The 5740-nt window shown below is 40.1% G+C and overlaps 1 pseudogene; it reads right to left on the minus strand.

The window, feature by feature from the left end:
* Positions 1-5481, minus strand: part of LOC103211790 — a 9566-nt pseudogene extending 4085 nt beyond the window's left edge.
* Positions 5482-5740: the final 259 nt, after the last annotated feature.

Consider the following 5740-nt stretch of genomic DNA (forward strand, 5'->3'; position numbering starts at 1 on the left):
CCAGGATGTGAGAAGTGAGAGCCAGGACAAGAATAGATATATGCACACCCATGTTCATCGCCGCACTATTTACAATAGCAAAAACATGGAAGCAACTTAGGTGCCCATCAACAGAAAAATGAATAACTAAACTATAGTACATACACACAAGGGAATACTAGGCAACCCTGAAGAATAATGTGGAATCTGCAAAACACCACATAATGTGGATTACCTTGGAGAATATAATGCTGAGTGAAATAAATTAATCATAAAAGGACAAATATTGTATTAGTTCATTATTGTAAAGTCAAGGAATGGTTTATATATGGAAGGAAATGTTTTTTGTTGGTTATCAGGAGTGGTAAGGGAGGGGAGGGAATACAGCTAGATAGGTAGAAACAAGTATTGATTTGGGTGAAGGAAAGGGCAATGTACCAAAGGTGAGTGATCAACATGGTGACACTGAGGAAGAGGAGGGCATAGACAGGTGCATGGGAGGTGCAGACAACAAAAATGAACCCTTTTGCACATACAGTACTGTACTCTCAGTGATTGCAAACATTGATAAACGGGTGGATAGATGTATAAACAGGCTGAATGATTAGGTATGTCTATGCAGCAGGGAGTGTGCCCATGACCATGTATAGGGTTGGCAGACAATGTTTCTACCAAGTGTATTTGTATGTTCTGTAAGAATGCCCAGGTGTATAGTAAACCCGACAAGGGACAAGGTTGTAGTCACTTGTTGGCCACAGCCAGCTACTCAGAGGGAACAAGTAGTCGGACTTGTGGGCTTGGGCCCATGATTGCAGGGAACATCAATTTGTATAACATACTACACAATAACATTGTTCCACATCCTACTTTAGTGAGTTGTGACTGGGATCTTAAAAGCTTGCAAGTGGCCATTTAGAAGTAATGATGGGTCTCTCCTCATCCAGAGCAAAGAAGAATGAAGAAAACCAAAGATGCATGGAAACACTTATTTCAAGGGACTGGTACACCATGTGATCCTCAGCCTATATGACCATGAGACCAGAAGAACTAGATGGTCCATGGCTACCACTGTCAACCACTTGGTGTGGGATCTATGTAAGAGATCCTAGATAAAGTAGGAGACGATGTGGAACAAAACTAAAAAAAAAAAAAAAAAAAGTATCAGATTTGCTAGTATGATAGAGATTGGTGATACCACTGAGACCATGGCCCCTTGCTGTCCTTCAAGTCTGGAACTGAACAAACTCCTGTGTCTTCTAGCCAAACAAAAGACAGATATATGAGCAGAACATTTACATTAGGTAGATACATTCCTTGAAGAGATCAATCATAGGAGAATAGAAGGGCTGTGTATGCACAGAGAGACAGCTCAGAGGGCAGGAATGTATGGGAGGGAAGGACCCAGAGAAGAGGTAACTATTGGAAGGAAGTGGGAAGAGAGCTTTAGCATTGTGGGAAATTGCAGTCAATGTCATGAGACACAGTGTATGTGAACTGCTGTATGGAAAATGGATTAGCTCTGTAAACTTTCACCCAAATCACAATAAAAATTAAACAAAAAAACAAACAAAACAGCTTCCTTTGGAAAGACCTTTTGAGCTTGAATTATCTAAATTCCCCCAAAGAAAATTCAAGAAGACCCTCACTGGAATTAACAGTCTCAGCTCCTCCTACTGGTTTAATGAGTCTAACTTGAATCCCCAGAGTAAAGAGTCATGACCACTCAATTCCCACATTTGAGACAGTTTACAGACTCACAACTATTGAATAAAGGGGCAGCTGGGTCCTTTTGAAAAAGAGCCACTACACTTTAAAAAATTGAAACTATTAATCTTTCTCCAAGCTTTCCCCAAAACGATCTAAGGATGTTTATAAGAGTGACTGTTCCTTGGGGAAAAGGAAATAATCAGAATTTTTCTGATTACTGTATGTTGTTGTGGTTGTAATATGCCATTGAGTAAATTTTGACTTATAGTGACACCTCCTTGGGTTTCTGAGGCAGTATCACTAAGAAAGTAGATTGCCTTGTCTTCCTTCCAAGGAGTGGCTGGTGGGCTTGAACTGCCAGCCTTCTCATTACTGTATACTCAATCTGAATTGACACTAACTCCAAAAGACTTGAAATGTCACTGTGGCTATGTGTGGGAGTGTATGAAGGTGAAATTAATGATGGAGTCTTAGCTCAAATCAGTCACGCAGTAGGTCCTATTGGTCCACAAACAGATCCTTTAGTGATTTCCCCAGTTCCACAGTGTATAATTTGAATATACATACTCAGCAACTGGCAGAACCTTTATCTTGAATACCTGACTTGTGGAGTAAAGGCTATTATGGTAGGAAAAGCCAAGTGGAAGCCATTAGAACTTCCCATATCTAGGAAAATATTAAACAAAAAGCAACATCACATTTCTTGAGGTATCATCTACATTGGTGTCACCATTAAGGACATGAAGGATGCAGGGGTGGTGGTTTCCACCACATTCCAATTTAACTTTCATATTTGGCTGTTGGTATTTTAGTAGCTGCAAATGCATGTCAGAGCTGGATAATGAATAAGAAAGACCAATGAAGAATTGATGCATTTGAATTGTGATGTAGGCGAAAAATATTGAATATACTGTGGACCACTAGAAGAATGAACATATCTGTCTTGTAGGATGTACAGCTGGAATGCTCCTTAGAAGTGAGAACAGACACACTTCATCTCTCATACTGTGGTTATGTTGTGAGAAGGGACCAGTCCCTGAGAAGGATATCATAATGGATAGAGGGTCAACAAAAGAGGGGAAGACCTTCAATGAGATGGACTGACACAATGGCTGCAAAAATGAGCTAAAGCATCATAAGGATTGTGAGGATTGTGCAGGAGTCAACACTGTTTCATTCTAATGTACATAGTGTCTTTAGGAGTTGAAACTAACTTGACAGCAATAATATTTGACCTGTGCACTAAATAGATGGCTTTTGGGAATGGCAGTGGATTACCATAAACTTAACTGGTTGGTGACTTTAATTTTCACTGCTGTTCCAGATGTAGTTTCATTGCTTGAGAAACTAATATATCTCTTGCTACCTGGTATGGAGCTATTGATCTCATCAATGTGTTTTGCTCAATTCTGGTTTTGAAGGCTTACCAGAAGCAATTTGCCTTCAGCTGGCATGGCCAGTGATGCACCTTCACAGTTCTATTTCAAAGTATATTAACTATTCAGCACAAGGTCATAATTTAGTCCACAGGTACCTTGATCACCTTTCCATTCCACAAGATATCCAATTGGTCCATTACATTGATTATGCTGATTGGATCTAGTAAGGAAGAAGTATCAATGATTCTAGACTTATTGGTCAGACACCTGTGTGCTAGGGGGTGGGAAATTAACCTAACAAAAATTCAGGCTCTTGCCACCTCAATGAAGTTTCTAGGGCCCTTTGTTATGGAACATATTAAGATAGCCTTAGTAAAGTGAAGAATAAGATATTTTATCTGGCCCCTTTGACAACTAAAAAGGAGGTGCAATGACTGGTAGGCCTTTTTGGGTTTTAGAAAGAAGCTATCTCTCATTTGGGTGTGCTACTTGGGGCTATTTATCAAGTGACTCAAAAAGTTGCCAATTTTGAATGGGGCCTAGAAAAAAGAGAAGGCTCTGCAACAGGTCCAGGCTACTGTTCAAGCTGTTCTGCCACTTGGGCCATATGAGCTGCCTGATCCAACGGTGCTTGAAGTGGCAGTGGCAGACAGAGATAGTGTTTGGAATCTTTGGCGGGCCCTTATTGCTGAATCACAGAGCAGAACATTAGGGTTTTTGAGCAAAGCTTTGCAGTCCTCTGCAAATAATTACTCTTTTATTTTTGAGAAACAGCTTTTGGCTTATTACTGGACCTTAGTGGAGACTGAATACCTAAGCATAGGTCACCAAGGCACTATGCGGTCTTAGTGCTTATCGGGGATTTTGTGTTGTCTGACCCATAATATCATGCTGTTGAACACATACAGCAGCACTACATCATTAAATGGAAGTAATATATAAGAGATCAGGATTGAATAGGACCTGAAGGCACAAGTAATGTGCACAAGGAAGTGGTCTAAATGCATATAGGGTCCACTCTCAATACATTACCTTCTTTCTCCCAAGTCTGTACCTATGAATTCTTGGGTGGGGGCTATGTTCTTTCTGATCATTTGAATGTGGAAGAGAAAATATGTACCTGATTTACAAATGGTTCTGAGTGATATAAACCACCTGAAAGTGGACAGCAGTAACATTGCATTTCCTTTCTGAGTGTTCCCTGAAGGAGAGTGCTGAAGGGAAATCCTTGATATGGGCAGAACTTTGAGCAGTGCATCTGGTTTTTCACTTTGTTTTGAAGGAGAAATTGCCAGATGTGCAATTGTATACTGATTCATAAGCTGTGGCCAGTGGTTTGGCTGGATGGTCAGGGAATTGTAAGGAACAGGACTGGAAAATTGGTAACAAAGAGGTATGGGGAAGAGATATGTGCAAAGACCTCTCTGAATGGACCAAAGTTGTGAAGATATCTGTGTCTCATGTGAATGTTCATCAAAGGGTGCCCTCATAAGTAGGGAATTTTAACAATCAAGTGCATAGGATGACATTCTGTGGAAACCAATCATCCTTTTTCTCTACTCCTGTCATTATCCAATAGCTCATGAATGAAGTGGCCATGGTGGCAGGGATGGAGGCTATTCATTGGCTAGGAAACATGGACTTCCACTCACCAAGGCCAATTTGGCTAGGGTCACTACTCTGTGTCCATTCTGCAAGCAGCAGAGATCAACACTGAGTTAGCAATATAAAACTGTTGCTCATTGTAATCAGCCAGAAATCTGATGGCAGGTTGATTACAGTGGACCATTTATATCACAAAAATGGTAGCATTTTGTTCCTTCTGAAATAGACACTTACTCTGAATATGGATTTGTCTTATTTGCACATAATTTCTGCCAAAACTACCATCCATGGATTTACAGAATGCCTTATCCAGTGTCATGTTTTCCTACACTTCATCAACTTAGATCAATGTACTCACGTCATAGTAAAGAAGTGTGACAATTAGTCCATGCTTATGGAAATTACTGGTCTTACCATGTTCCCGATTATCCTGAAACATTTGTTGTGGTAGAATAGTGGAATACCCCTCTAAAGACACAATTATAACTCTAGCTATGTGAGAGTTCCTTGAAGGGTTGTAGCAGTGTTCTCCAGGAGGCAGTGTATGCTTTAAACCATTGTCCAAACTATGGTGCTTTTTCCCAAATAGCCATGATTCATGGGTCCCGCACTCAAGGGTTAGAAATAGTAATGCTAACACTCACTATCACCCCTAGTGATTCTCTTGAAAAATTTTGCTTTCTGTTCCTATGCCCTTATGCTTTGAAGGTCTGGAGGTCTTCATCTCAAAGGGAGGAATACCTGCAGATCCAATACTCATCCCATTGAACTGGAAGTTAAGAATGACATTCACCCTTTTTGAGCTCTTCATACCTCTAGATCAACAGGCTAAGAAGTGAGTTATTGTATTTTCTGGTGTGATTGATCCTGATAACCAAGGAGAAATTGGATTGATATTACATAATCCAATATGTAGATAAAGAAAACTATATATGGAACATAGGAGATTCCTTATGACACCTCTTAACAAAGATTAAAGTCAATGCAAAACTAGAGCAATGTTATTCTGATATGACTTCTAATGGCCCCGACCCTTCAGGGACAAAGAGGGAGCTCTGGTAGCATATTGT

Source organism: Orycteropus afer, unplaced genomic scaffold (genome assembly GCF_000298275.1).
Source record: "Orycteropus afer afer isolate SDZICR_OR568_19922 unplaced genomic scaffold, OryAfe1.0 scaffold00787, whole genome shotgun sequence".
NCBI lineage: Eukaryota > Metazoa > Chordata > Mammalia > Tubulidentata > Orycteropodidae > Orycteropus > Orycteropus afer.